Consider the following 15,541-nt stretch of genomic DNA (forward strand, 5'->3'; position numbering starts at 1 on the left):
TGGTTGTTATGAGGATAGAGAATGCTGAAAGCATTAGTTCCAGAATAATCAATGTCTCTAGTGCACGGCGTGTCTTTTCTTGGTCCATATGCAAGTGAGGTAGGAATGAAAACACCTAAGAAGATGGCAAGCACTTGCCTGATTGCCCCTTCCCTCCAGCTGACGGCTTTAACAAGGGCGGCTTCTTCTGAGACCCTTTCCTGGTGAGGACTCGGGAGGCCAAGCAACTTGAGCCTTCAGACTCGGTGTAAGGCAACTGAGGGAGAAGAAGCGGCTGATGGGTTCAGTGGGCAGCTCGGGTCCAGTTAGCCCCTGGTTTCTAAAAGGCAGGATCCACCTTCCCCAAGACAAGGGACATAAGAAGACAACTGGAGGGAGCCCACCCTGCAAGGGGCTGGAGGCTGATTTTCAGTGAAAGACAAATTCACTCTAGCCCCATTTAGCCAGAGCTGATCCAGGCCTCTGTGAGGATGTCTGCAGTAGGACCACTGTGGTTCTAAATGGATCCTGCATGTAAAAATCATTCACATGCACTTTTTTTTCCTAAATGGTAGTCGTTGAGCCCTTGCTATGTACCAGCCAATGTACTAAGAGCTCGGTTAGATCCAAGCTATTCAGGGTGGACAAAGTCCATGTCCCATGTGGGGTTCACTTTTCCAGATGGGGTAATGAGGCGCAGAAAAGTTAAGTGATTTGCCCCAAGTCCCACAGCAGGCAAGTGGCAGAGCTGGGATTAGAACCCTGGTCCTCTGACTCCAGGCCCACGCCCTGTCCACTAGGCCACACTGCTTCTCAGCAATGTGTTCTATCTCCAGCTCACTGTCCTTGGCCTGGGGGTACAGTGAGAAGCAGCGAGGCTCAGTGGAAAGAGCCCGGGCTTGGGCTCTAATCCCAGCTCTGCCGTTTGCCAGCCGTGTGACTTTGGGCAAGTCACTTAACTTCTCTGTGCCTCAGTTACCTCATCTGGAAAATGGGGATTAAAACTGTGAGCCCCACATGGGACGACCTGATCACCTTGTATCCCCCCAGCGCTTAGAACAATGCTTTGCGCGTAGTAAGCGCTTAATACCACCATCATTATTAATCCACCTGGTCTTTTACCCAACAGTCTGGTTTCCAGCTCATTTCCGTGTCTTGTATAGATTTGGCACCAGATTCCTTTACGGCTCAGATATGGCTGTTGTAATCCCAGAGGTCTGGGAGGTGGAGGTTTCAGCTCCGGTACAAGCGGAGAGGTCAGGGGTCTCCACGGGGAAACGTATTAGGTTCAGTCAAATGGGGTATTTCCACAAAATAGCATATCTGATGATCTTACGTTATGCTGTGTGTCTGGCATAAGGCACGTGACCTCGCATCTTCCTCAAACATCCACTACTCTCAAGTGCTCTGAGGGGTCACTCTGTGCTTCAGATGGAACACGTCAGACTGGGTGCACCTTGGGGGATATAGACTGTGTCTGACCTGATTTACTTGTACCTACCCCAGTGCTTGCCACAGAGATTAACGGATTCCATAATAGTAAGAGAGCATGAGTGGCACGATGTCAGAACTATCACTACAGTAGGCCAGAAATTTTCACAGGGCGGAAGCACAAGCAGGTATGGATTTCTCCAAGACATTTACTCCTGTGGTTACAATCTCACCTTCAATTATTTTTAATGAGTGTTTATTTTGTACAGAGCACTGTACTAAGCACCTGGGAGAGTACAAAATAACATTGGTAGATGCTTTCCCTGCCCACAATAAACTTACAGTCAGCATCATTGTCCTAAGGAGTACTCTGCAGGAGAAAGGAGCAGGAGGAAGAATTTTTTCACTATAGCATCTCCCAGTTCATTTCTCCTACTCATTCTAATTGCCCCACACCTTTTCCTGAGGATTGATTGGTGGTAATCCTTATTGCCATTACCTTCCTCAGCCACAGTCTCAGGAGTAAACTGCCCATATCTCAGTATGAATTTCTTTCACATTATTGGTATGTCAGTAAATACAAAAGCACGTACACACACACAAATTTTCAGACTTACCACTCACACTGATGTGTAAAATCTGTGCTTATAGGATTGCTTTTTAACCAGGCTGAGGAGGAGAAAGAACTGCACAATACACCGAGCCCTGACTATTTTGGGGGGCCTTCTTTGCCACCTGCTGTGCCATGCTATTTCTAAAAATACATGCCCAGCAGTAACACTGCAGAGCAGCAAAACACGGATCTCCACAGCAACCGCATTCCGCAGTCCTCCTGCCTCCAAATGTAGACGGCTCTGGGTAGTTCTCCAAGGAAATAGTATTTAAAAAAGAAGCTCAGAACAAGTCTGAGAGCCATGGGCAACCTCTCTTACTTGCTCTCCTCTTTCTGTTCTCCGACTCCTCCATTTTCCTTCCTTTCCTTCCCAACTATTCTTTCAACAAAATAAAAGACCTTTTCCCCTTTCCTCTTCTACACCCACCCACCCACCTAATTTCCCTATGCAATAGAATTCCCTGCTCACTCATCCCCCCCACTTTTTACCCCGTTTATCCCCACTCCTCTCCAACCCCATTCCCTCCACCTTTTCCTGAATCTTTTGCCAAATCATGGATTGGTCTCAGAACTATCTGGATAGACTGGTTGGTTGGGATGTTGGGGGGAAAGGGGTCAGCAGAAGAGGAGGAGGGAGAGGAGGAGAAGGAGGGAGAGGAGGAGAAGGAGGGAGAGGAGGAGAAGGAGGGAGAGGGGGAGGGAGAGGGGGAGGGAGAGGGGGAGGGAGAGGGGGAGGGAGAGGGGGAGGGAGAGGGGGAGGGAGAGGGGAGGGAGAGGGGGGAGGGAGAGGGGAGGGAGAGGGGAGGGAGAGGAGGAGGGGAGGAGGAGGGAGAGGAGGAGGGAGAGGAGGAGAGAAGAGGGAGAGGAGAAAGAAAGATGAGGAAAGAGGAGAAGAAGGAAGGAGAGAAAGAGCAGGAGGAGGGGGAGAAAGAGGAAGTGGTGGAGGCAGGAGGGAATGAGGAAGAAGATCTGAGGCAAACAGTTCTCTTCTCCTTCCACAGTGCTTTAACCTTCTCTTCTAACCTCTCTGCCACCGTTTTTCCTTTCCCCATCACCGTGACTCAGTCCTGGCTCCTGGGCTCTGCAGCTCTGAAAACAGGTTCCCACAAACCACGGAAGACCTGTCCTGCTGCCTTTGCTACTTCCGGAAGCAGGGGCCACTCAGGTGTCTCTAATGGGACCCAACAACAGCAGCAGCTGATGAATCAATCAGTAGTATTCCCAGAATGCTTCTCTGAGCAAAGCACAGTACTAAGCACTTAGGAGAGCACCGCTAAGTTTGTAAACATAATCCTTACCCTTGAGGAGGATAAAAATGAATCAGTTAAAAATTAGAAAGAGAACGGAGTGGGACCCAGTGGGCCTGGGGAGGTGATCAATCAATCAATCAATTGTATTCATTGAAGATTTCCTGTGTGCAGAGCACTGTACTAAGCACTTGGGAGAGTACGCTGCAACAGAGCTGATAATACGTTCCCTGCCTGAGGTGACTCTGGGACAGAGGGAGTCAGGGTTAGGATATCTAAGGGCTGGGAATCAAGATGAGGAGTCGGAGGGGCTGGGTTTATGCTCTTTGACAGGAAAGACAGAGTTCTTTGTGCTTCTCCTGACAGTGCAGTGAAATTCGTACATTATTTGCTATGTGCCAGACCCTGTACGAAGCAGGGGAGTAGATAAAAGATAATCAGTTTATATAATCAGCGATGATAGGCTTCCTCGGGATATCTCCTCCTCTGGCTCCTTAAGTATGCAGCATCTCTGAGATGATGATGGATTTAGACAGAAAATGCCCCAGAGTGGGAATCCCCAAGTAGAGGATAGAGTTTAACTAGATTAAGGGGCAGCGTTCCTGGTTTGCAGGATCCAGGACTTCACTGGACTATTCCAGGAGATGTGCGGAGAGAGGCTGTTGTAAATCCTTCAGGAACGAGAAACTTGAAGTGCATTCCGGTTCCCTCACCCAAGCACCGAAGGAGGGGGCCCTTCAACCGACTCTCAATTTTTTAAACAGAGGAATCTTGGTTTTCAACTACAAGGCAGCCTGCTAAGTCATCCCCAAATTGATGCACTGTTGTTCTAACCTCTAACAACTCAAATTAGAGAATCACTGCTCATTTATGTAATAATAATATGAGAAATCACAACAAATTAATCAAATCGTGCAACCCAGCAAGGGCCTGCCAGCAGCAGGAGCTCAGAAAACCACTCCTAGAGGAGAGGGAAAGACTTTGCAACAATTCCCTGCTAACCCATCACAACAAGCAATGGCAATTAAGGGAGTTGTCTTGTCAAAGGCTGAGATACCTAGAAGGGAGGCTGTAAACTCTAGACTGCGGTCTCATGTGGGCAAGAAACATGTCTACCAACTACATTATATTGTATCCTCCCAAGCAATTAGTACAGTGCTCTGCACACATAAAGCACTCAATAGATACAACTGATTGATTAATTGATTGAAAGAAAATCGGTTGGATTATTTGACTTTCTATTCCTTGAAAAACAAATGAAAGATTCAAGTTCAGCAGCATGCCGTAGTGGATAGAGCATGGGCCCGGGAGTCAGAAGCTCATGGGTTCTAATCCCAGCTCTGCCATTTAACTGCTGTGTGACCTTGGGCAAGTAATTTCACTTCCCTGTGCCTCAGTTACTTCATCTGTAAAATGGAGATTGAGAGTGTAAGCCCCATATGGAACAGGTACTGTGTCCAACCTGATTTGCTCGAATACACCCCGGTGCTTAGAACAGTGCTTGGCATATAGTAAGTGAAGTACTATTTTTATTATTATTAATAAGACATATTAATCAGATTGATAATTATATTAAGAAGACATTATTATTAATAAGACATCCACACACATCCCGAGTTGGTTGGGGGTGGGTGGGCAGAAGGATGAGATGCTGTGCCTGGAGCAGGACATCCCACTTTGAGTACAACACTCCACAGCTGACCTTCCCAAGGCTTTACTGTTGGATCACTTTTTCATCTCCCAAACTCTGACTTTCTTCTCCTCTACTTGCCATAAGTCGTCTATTCTTCTAAGAATTCAATTTCACTCAGTTCTCAGTCAATCAGTGGTATTTATTGAGCACTTACAGAGCATTGTACTTGATGGGAGAAGAATGGGGGATGAGACCAGTTGCAAGAGGAGAAGGAGGAAGAGGAGGAGGAGGTGCAAATGGGAGAGATGATCCCAGCCAAGCAGTAGGAGTGGGAATGGGCATAGAGAGTATAACGGAAGAATGGGGAGTAGGACTCAGGGCTAGGGGGTGTAGATCTAGATTTTTTTTTAATTTAAAGCAGATTAAGCTGGGTCAGAGGTGGGGTACAGGGAGATGGGGACAAGTGTTTGGGTAAAGTCAGACTGGAGATAGGTGGAGGGAGGGGGGGCAGAATGGGGCCAGAGGGGAAGATCAGCTGCTTTATGAGAGCAGACTGCAGTATGGGGCTTCTCACTGGGAGAGGAAAAAACACTCAAGGAGTTCTTGACCATGACACTCATTTCCAACACTGTCTTTCCTGAACTTGGTACCATCAAGACTTATCACTCTTGTCTTTAACCTGAGTCTTCCAGCTTGGCCCCCTGGGGTGGATATGGGTGACCAAAGTGGCATTTGCCTGTCAAAGGACAGGGACTGTCTCTACCTGTTACTGATTTGTACATTCCAAGCATTTAGTACAGTGCTAGGCACATAGTAAGCGCTCAATAAATATCACTGAATGAATTTCAAGAAATGATTTTGGGGTGTAATAATAATAATGACAGCAACAATAATAATAATCCTGATATTTGTTAAACACCTACTATATGCCACGCCCTGTACAAAACTGTGGGCTTGATTATCTAAGCAGATGGGATACAATCCCTGTTCCACATAGGGCTCACAGTCTAAGAGGGAGGAAGAAGAGGGATTTTATCCCCATCTTACAGAAGAGAAAACAGAGAAACAGAGACTTACCAAACCGCGACTCCACCCCCGAGCTTCTTGTGTGTTTCAGCTCACAGGCCCCGGCCCCCTCAGCCTTTCGACCTGGGAAACCGAGAGAACCCCATCTGCCTTCTACCCTTTGTGGCTGGGATTTTTGAACTCTTCAGAAGAAAGGCACCAAGATCAGCAGGATCCCCCAGCCAAACCCTGGTCGAGTACCATCTGCCCACATGAGCTGGAGTTGCTACGCGAACTCCACAGAACACTCAAATATAATTACAACCTACTTGGCCTTTAGGTATATAATGATCTAGCCCATTTCAAGTGGCACTGCACCAGAAAAGGACCTTCTCCCTCAGCATGTCAGCTCTCTGCAGATTGGCTCTCACTAGATTCCCATTGGCTTTGCACTGGTTTTTACCTCTGTTATTACTGCAGGTCTGAGGATGGGAGTTAGTAGCCTGTCTGAAGTAATAATAATAATAATAATAATAATGATAATAAGGTATTTATTAGGTGTTTACTATGTGCCAGCCACTATACTAAGCACTGGGGAGGATTCATGCAAATCAGGTTCGACACAGCCCCTGTCCCCAGTGAGGCTCACAGTCTTAATCCCCATTTTACAGATAAAGTACCTGAGGCACAGAGAAGAGAAGTGAGTTGCCCAAGGTCACATAGCAGACAAATGGTGGAGCCAGGATTAGAACCCAGGTTCTTCTGTGCTGTATCCACGAGACCACACTGCTTCTCTAAATAACTGGTATGTCCTAGATGGGACATGAACCCCACAATCCCCAGGTGAAGTCAATTTGGTGTAAGAAATGATCAACCAGTAGTATTTGTTGAGCACTTACTAGGATGACAGCGATGGATTATCAATGCATTAAGCATCTGGGAGATTACAATGCAGCAGGGTTGATAATAATAATAAAAAAAATGGGGCTTGTTAAGTGCTTACCATATGCCAGACACTGTAATAAGCACTGGGTAGATATGTTCCTTGCCCACAAGGCGGTTATAGACTAGAGGGGAGACAGACTTTAGATTACAAATAGGAGTAATGGGAGAAAATAATAATGTTGGTATTTGTTAAGTGCTTACTATGTGCAGAGCACTGTTCTAAGCACTGGGGTAGATACAGGGTAATAAGGTTGTCCCACCTGAGGCTCACAGTTAATCCCCATTTTACAGATGAGGGAACTGAGGCCCAGAGAAGTGAAGTGACTTGTCCACAGTCACACAGCTGACAAGTGGCAGAGCCGGGATTCGAACCCATGAACTCTGACTCCCAAGCCCAGACTCTTTCCACTGAGCCACGCTGCTTCTCTGGCAATAAAGATATGTAGGAAAATAGAGATATGTTCATCAATCAGTCAATCAATCAATCATATTTATTGAACACTTACTGTATTCAGAATCTTATATTAACCACTTGGGAATATAACAGCTGTGGTAGCCAGGTTCTCTGCTCACGCAGAGCTTACAGTCTAGAGAGGAAGATAGCCATTAGAATAAATTACAGTTATGTATATAACAGCTGTAGGATGAGGGTGGGGTGAACAAAGGATACAAATCAAGTCCAAGGGTGACACAATAGGGAGAGGAAATAGAGGAAATGAGGGCTTAGTTTTATGTAAAGGTAGGCTGTGGGGTTGGAGATCGGGTAAATAGCCAAGATTTTAACTGGTACTGATTCAACTGCAAAGGCAACAGAGAAGGGAGGGGAAATAGGAGAAGTGAGGATTTAAGGAAAGTTCCTTGGAGGACATATGCTGTGTGACCTAGGGCAAGTCACTTCTCTTCTCTGGGCCTCAGTTACCTCATCTGTAAAATGGGGATTGAGACTGTGAGCCCCACGTGGGACAGGGACTGCCCAACCTGATTAGCTTGTATCTACCCCAGTGCTTAGAACAGTGCTTGGCACATAGTAAGCGCTTATTAGAGCATCTTTGAAGATGGGGAAAATGAGAGTTCTAGGCCAGAGAGAGGGCATGAAAAAGCAATCAGTGGAGAGAGAAACAAGATCGTGGTATAGAGAGTAGGTTGGTGTTAGTGTACTGGGCTGGCTGGTAATCAATTAATCAGTGGCATTTAGTGAGCGCTTATTATGTGCAGAGGACTGTTCTACGTGCATAGAAGAATAGAATACAAGAGAGTGGGCAAACACATTCTCTACCCATAAAGATCTTACAATCTAGAGAAGTGGGGGGAAGAGCAAGGATAGGTAGGAGGGAGAGAGCTGAGTGACTTAAAACAGATAGTAAGGATTTTCTGTTTGATGTAGAGGCTGATGGGCAACCATTGGAAGCTCTTGAGGAGACCCAGCTCCAGGCCAAAGGTGAGATTTGGGTAAATGTTTGGTCGCAAGACAGTCAATATCAAAGTACAGTGGGTAGGTTGGTGTTAGTCGAGTGAAGTCTGCAGGCTGGATTGTAGTAAGTGATCAGTGAAGTAGAAGGGGGAGAGCTGATTGAGTGCCTTAAAGCCAAATAAGGAGTTTCTGACAGATGTGGATGTGGATGGTCAACCAATAGAGGTATTTTAGAACTGGGAAGATATGGACTGAACAGTTTTTCAGAATAATGATCTAGGCAACGGACTGAAGTATGGACTGGAGAGGGGAGAAACAGAAGGCGGAGAGGTCAGCGAGGAAGTTGAAGCAGTAAAGGCAGGACATGATAAGTATTTTGATCAGTGTGGAAGCTGTTGGGGTAGAAAGAAAGGGTAAGATTCTAGGTGTCGTTGTGAAGGTAGAACCGATAGGATTTGGTGGCAGCTGAACATGTGGGTTAAATGAGAGAAAGGAGTCAAGGAGTCAAGGATAATGCCAAGGTGATGGTAGAGTCTGTAGGAAGATGAGTTCTAGTTCAAACATGTTAAGCTGAAGGGGTCGGTGGGACATCTCAGTAGAAATGTCCTGAAGACAGTAGGAAATGCAAGACCACAGAGAAAGAGAAGGATTGCAGCTGGAGAAATGAACTGGGGGCTCATCTACATGGATATGGTAGTTGATGCCTTGGGAATGAATGAGTTCTCCAAGGGATTGGGTGTAGATGGATAATAGAGGGGGTCTCAGAACTGAGCCGAGGGGGACTCCCACAGTCGGAGGGTGGAAGGCAGAAGAGGAGCTGGCAAAAGACACTTAGAAGGAGTGACCAGAGAGCGATAGGAGAACAGATGACAGTGTCAGTTAAGCTCAGGTTAGATGTTTCCATGAAAAGGGGGGACTGCACAGTATTAAAGACAGCTGAGAGGTCATAGAGGATAAAGATGGAGTGGATGCCCATAGATTGGTTTGGCAAGAAGGTCAATGGTGACCTTAGAGAGAGAGAGAGGTTTCTGTGGAGTGGAGGGAATCAAGGCGAGGATTGAAGGAAAGGAAATGGAGTCAACAAGTGTGAACAACTTACTTGCAGTGTTTGGAAAGGAATGATAGGAAGGAGATGATGTGATAACTAGAGAGAACTGAGGGTCAAGGCAGGGGGTTTAGGATAGAGGTTACATGGGTATATTTAAAAACAGGAGGCTTTGGAGAGTGAAGAGTTGAAAGTGGCAGTCAAGGAGAGGGAAGGGAGGAGGTAGATGTTTTAATAAGGTGCAAAGGAATGGGGTCAGAGATGCCGGTGGAAGGTGTAGATTTTGAAAGGAAGCAGATCTCCTTTGGAGATACTGCTGGGGAGGATGGGAAAGTAGAAGAAAGAACAGGAGGAGAATGGAGCTGTAGTGATGCAGGGGAGATTTTCAGGGTCATCAAGCCTGATGGTTTCAATTTTATTGATCAGATAGGTGGTAAGGTCATTACGGACAAGATATGTGGTGGGCGGGGCGGGGAACAGGGAGTTGGAGAAAGGAGTTGAAAGTCTGGTACAGCTAGTGTGGGAGATGGACAGTGGAGAGAAGCAGTGGTGCAAACATGGCATTGGGAGCAAGAAGAAAGCCGATTCCTGCCCTTTTCCCAGTGAGTATGGGAAGTGGAGGGAAAAAGAGGCCCTCTTGGGAGAGACCAGAAGGCGAGGCAGCATCATCTGGGGTGAGTCAGGGTTCAGTGATGGTGAGTAGGAGTTTCAGTGATGGCGAGGAGGAGCAGTGACTGGATCACAAACAGACAAGGACGATGGGAAAGGTGCCCACGTTGGAGTGGGGCTTCCCTGGACTGCATTTGGCTGGGGCTATAACGTAAGGTCGGGGGTGGGGGTGAACGGTGTGAGGGGTGGGATGGGGTTGGAGGGGACTGAGCTGAAGGGGACTGATGTAGGGAGATGGGGGTATAAGGAGGTGGTGGGAGAGGACAGGAATGGGGTGATTAGAGGAAGAGTTGTCAGGGGATATGGTGAGGTCAGGGTGTTGGCCAAGTGGGTAGAGCAAGGGCCCGCTAGTCAGAAGGTCATGGGTTCTAATACCGGCTCTGCCACTTGTCTGTTGTGTGACGGTGGCCAAGTCACATCACTTCTCTGGACCTCAGTTACCTAATCTGTAAAATGGGGATTGAGACTGTGAGCCCCCCTTTTAGACCTTGAGCCCATTGTTGGGCAGGGATATTCTCTATCTGTTGCTGAATTGTACATTCCAAACGCTTAGTACAGTGCTCTGCACACAGTAAGCACTCAGTAAATACGATTGATTGATTGAATGAATGAATGAATGAACCCGCTTAGCTTGTATCTACCCCAGCGCTTAGTAAAGTGCCTGCCACATAGTCAGCGCTTAAAAAATACCATCATTTTAAGAGGGATTGTCTGGAACAGTTACAGCTAAATCTGGTATTTTCTGTGATTTTTAACTCCGGGGCTGATCGTTAGAGCTGGACTCCGCAGCCCCTCGACAGCGTGTGAGCAGACCCTCTTTAGACCACCTCAGGGTCCTAGCAGAGCACTGACCTGAATTGCATGAGAAAACAAGGCTCTTATCTGGGTTGAGCCAGGTCACGTGTCCACAGTGCCAACGGGCTGAGCGATCACAGAAGGGTAAAGGCCTGTTCACGGGCTCCGACTCCCACCCGGAGGGGAGCAGAACGGCCAAGTGGGCTTTGCCATCACGGAGGGGCACAGGGCTGCCCGTTGGATCTGTGCCCCACCCAGAGGGGAGCAGAATGACCAACGGACTGTGCCATCGAAGAGGGGCACAGGAAGGCCGACAGGGTCTGTGGTGCCCTGGCAGGGGGTAGAATGACCAATAAGCTGCAGGATCACAGAGGCATCTGGCCTTGCTCACAGGCTTGTGGCAAACTTGGTGGGGAGGAGAACTGCTGACAGGCTGTGGCACTACAGAGGGGCACAGGGCTGCACGTGGGCACCGCGACGCACCCAGAGAAAGCCGAACGGGTGCAGGCTGGGGGGCCTGACTAGTCAGAAATGTGTCCTCCTTCCTTGTCCGGCCCCAGACCACAAACCCCTTGCAGCTGAGGGTGGGGCGGGGCGGGGGGGGAGGGGAAGGTAAGTGGTGAGCAGATTGAAGTCAGCCTGGGGGTGGGAAAGGGGGAGGAGGTAGAGGCGCATGTGTCAGGAGTGGGTGAGTGGGGAAGGTTTGGAAAGGGCAGCCAGCTCCATCTGAAAAATGGAACAAACACTGTGAATCCCATCTGCTTCCTCCTGTTTCAGCTTCCCCAACCGTTTGCAAGGAATTGTCTGTTTACCTGCTTCCTCCTGCCTCCCGGCTCTTCTTCTGGATGAAAAAGAAAGTGCCAGGGTAGCCTCCCGCTTAGGACTGAGGTCTGCCCGTATGGAATGGGGAAGAAGCAAAGTTCTCGTCTCCCTCGCTCAGACACGGTCACCAGAATGCAGCTGGTGACTCTGCTCTCTTTGGTTCTCTTTGGGGCTTAGAGGCTTGTCAATTTGCATGCTCTAGACTGTGATCTCGTTGAGGGCAGGAATGATTCTGTTGTTAGATTGTACACACTCCAGGGCTTAGTCGAGTGCTTTGCACACAGTGAGTGCTCAGTAAGTACGATTGAATGAATGAAAACAGTGCTGAGTCCATCACACCCATCCACATCCACATCTTTTGTCAGAGTTGCCCCTCCTGTGATCCTCTGGGCTCCTCTAGTATCTGCCGACAAGGATGAGTGTGACCGTAAGCTCATTGTGGCAGGGAATGTCGCTGCTTACTGTTGTAATTGTACTTTCCCAAGGGCTTAGTACAGAGCTCTGCACGCAGTAAGCGCTCGATAAATACAATCGAATGAGTGAATGGATTGTCTCAGCATTGTTTTCCTGAAAATTTACGGTCCTCTAAGCCTGCCTGGACATCTAGACATCAGGGAATTGGCCTCAGTGACATGTTTTTTAATGTTTTCTTTGATGGTATTTGTTAAGTGTTTGCTACATGCCAGGCACTGAGGTAGATACAAGCTAATCAGGTTGGACACAGTCCCTGACCCACGGGGGACTCACTGTCTTGATCCTCATTCTACAGATGAGGTAACTGAGGCACAGAGAAGTCAAGTGACCTGCTCAAAGTCACACAGCCGACAAGTGGCAGAGCCAGGATTAGGGCCCAGGTCCTTCTGACTGCCAGGCTGGTGCTCTATCCACTAAGCCACACTGCTTCTTGGTCCTGTCCACGCCACATACCAAGGTTTCTCTGAGCTGCTTCAGGGCAGAATCCAAAGTGCAGACCAACTGGAGGAAGGGGGAGCTGAAAAACTGTGGGTCTCTAGTCCCCCTCAGCAGCAAGGACTCGGTTGGGTGGCTCTAGGACCAGGCAGAAGGCTTGCCTAAGGACCAATGCAATGAAAACAGGCATGCCTGATAACACTAACTCACTAATAAGTGAGGTGCAGTCAATCAATCAATCAATCAATGGTATGTTTTGAGTGCTTATTGTGTGCGGTGTCTCCCCATGTCTCAAAAACCAGAGATGGTTGCCCAGCCACCTCTGCAGCAAACAAAAAGTCCCTACCATACATTTTAAAGCACTCAATCGGTTCACACCATCCTATGTCACCTCTCCAATCTACTAAAACCCAGCCCAAACACTCTGCTCCTCTAGCATCAGCTTCCTCACTCTGCCCTGATCTTGTCTATCTTGCCACCGATCCTTTCCCTAATTCCTACTCCTATTCTGGAATTTCCTCTCCCTCCATTCTCCCAACCTTCAAAGCATTACTGAGGTCTCCTCTCCTCCGAGAGGCCTTCCCCTATTAAACCAATTAGAGAAACAGCGTGGCTTTAGTGGAAAGAGCATGGGCTTGGGAGTCGGAGGTCTTGGGTTCTAATCATAGATCTGCCACTTTTCAGCTGTGTGGCTTTGGGCAAGTCAGTCAACTTCTCTGTGCCTCAGTTACCTCACCTGTAAAATGGGGATTAAGTCTGTGAGCGACACGTGAGACAACCTGATTACCTTGTACATTGTATCTACCTCACCGCTTAGAACAGTGCTTGGCACAGAGTAAGCACTTAACAAATACCATTATTATTATTAATACCATTATTATTAAGCCCTCATTTCTCTGGCTCATTCTCCTTTCTGAGTCATCTATGCACTTCAGGTTCTGACCTCTGGACATGTGCTATTCACAACACCCCCAACCCCATAACACTTTTGCACATAACTTGAAATAATATGTTATAAATTATTTATTCATATTGATGTCTGTCCTCCCCAGACTGTAAGTTCACTATTGGCAGGGAATGTCTCTACTAATTCTGTTCATTCGTTCATTTATTCAGTCTTATTTATTGAGCACTAACTGTGTGCAGAGCACTGTACTAACTGCTTAGAAGCAGCGTGGCTTAGTGGAAAGAGCCCGGGCTTGGGAGTCAGAGGTCATGGGTTCGAATCCCGGCTCTGCCACTTGTCAGCTGTCTCATTGTGGGCAAGTCACTTAACTTCTCTCTGCCTCAGTTACCTCATCTGTACAATGGGAATTAAGACTGTGAGCCTCAGTTACCTCATCTGTAAAATGGGAATTAAGACTGTGAGTCTCATGTGGGACAATCCGATTACCCTGTATCTACCCCAGAGCTTAGAACAGTGCTTTGCACATAGTAAGCACCTAACAAAATACCAACATTATTATAATTCAGCAATGAAGAGAGACAATCCCTGCCCACATCGGGCTTACAGTAGAGAGAGGGGGAGACAGATATCAAAACAAGGAAATGGGCATCAATATAAATAGAATTAGAGATATATACACATCAAAACAAGTAAACAGGCATCAATATAAATAAATGGAATTATATATATATACATATATACATAAGTGTTGTGGGGCGGGAGGAGAGTAAAGGGAGCGAGTCGAATTGATGCGAAAGAGAGGAGGAGCTGAGGAAAAGAGAGGCTTAGTCTTGGAAGGTCTCTTCAAGGAGGTGAGCCTTCAGTAGGGCTTTGAAGGAGGAGAAGAGTGATCGTTTGGCAGATTTGAGAAGGGAGGATGTTGCAGGCCAGAGGTAGGACGTGGGCCAGGGGTCAACGGCGGGACAGGCGATTTTGTTGTATTGTACTCTCCCAAGTGCTTAGTTTGATGCTCTGCACATAGTAAATGTTCACTAAATATAACTGATTGCTTGATTGCAGAGCTCTTGGGAAAATCCAATTCAACAGAGATGGTAGATGTGATCAATGCCTACAAGGAGCTTACAGTCTGCAGAACAGTGAGATGGATTCTGGAAAATATTTTTTAAATATTTTACACCCACTTGCTGTGTATGCTTGCCCTAGACAGGTACCGTCATCTGTCAATTGTACCAATCTATACTGGGCCAAAATACCTAAACAGAATGGAGCAGAATGTACAAGAACCATCTTTCCCTGTGAAGGCCCAATAAATTCTAGAAGTCTTGACCAAGTGAGGCATCTGGTCTCTGGTTGAAACCTTCTGGATGGAGGTGGAAGGAAAGAAAATCTGAAAATAGCTGGCACCTTAGAGGTATTCTCCAAAATAAACCATGACTGAATGAAAAAAGGCTCTTTAAATGTTAATTCCACTGTTTAATTGTAGCTCACTGTGAGTCTATTAAACCCTGACTGAATGCATGGCAGACTGACCACAGCACAGTGCTAATGTGTGCTAGAGAAGAGCCCCAATTAGTTTTTTTAATGGGCAGGATTTGGGGGAACAGCTACCAGAAAAAAAGGAAGTCACTCTGAACAGTCAAAATTTGACAAGGTTTGTTGTTTGTGCTACCTTTTCCACCCACTCCTTCGGCTCTCTCGACTTTCTTAGTAGGAAGCCAATGCAGCTAAAAAACAGGGTTTCTCCCTCTCTGATGTGTGATTGTTGTGTAGCCATGACGCTCAATCAATCAATCAATCAATCACATTTATTGAATACTTACTGTAAGCTGAGTACTGTAGTAAATGCTTGAGAGAATACAATATAACCGAGTTGGTAGACACATTCCCTGCCCTCTCAAAAATAGAGCACCGTGAACATTTACTGTCTTTATTTAATATTACAGTGTTTCTGCCTAGCACTGTAATAAAATGACTGTGGCATTTGTTAAGCACTTACTATGTGCCAGACACTGTTCTAAGAGCTGGGGAAGATACAAGCTAATTGGTTTGGACACAATCCCTGTTCCACATGAGGGTTCACAGTCTTACTTCTATTTTACAGAGGAGGTAACTGAGGCACTGAGAAGTGAA

This window comes from Ornithorhynchus anatinus, chromosome 3, assembly GCF_004115215.2.
Source record: "Ornithorhynchus anatinus isolate Pmale09 chromosome 3, mOrnAna1.pri.v4, whole genome shotgun sequence".
In the NCBI taxonomy this organism is placed as follows: Eukaryota; Metazoa; Chordata; class Mammalia; order Monotremata; family Ornithorhynchidae; genus Ornithorhynchus; species Ornithorhynchus anatinus.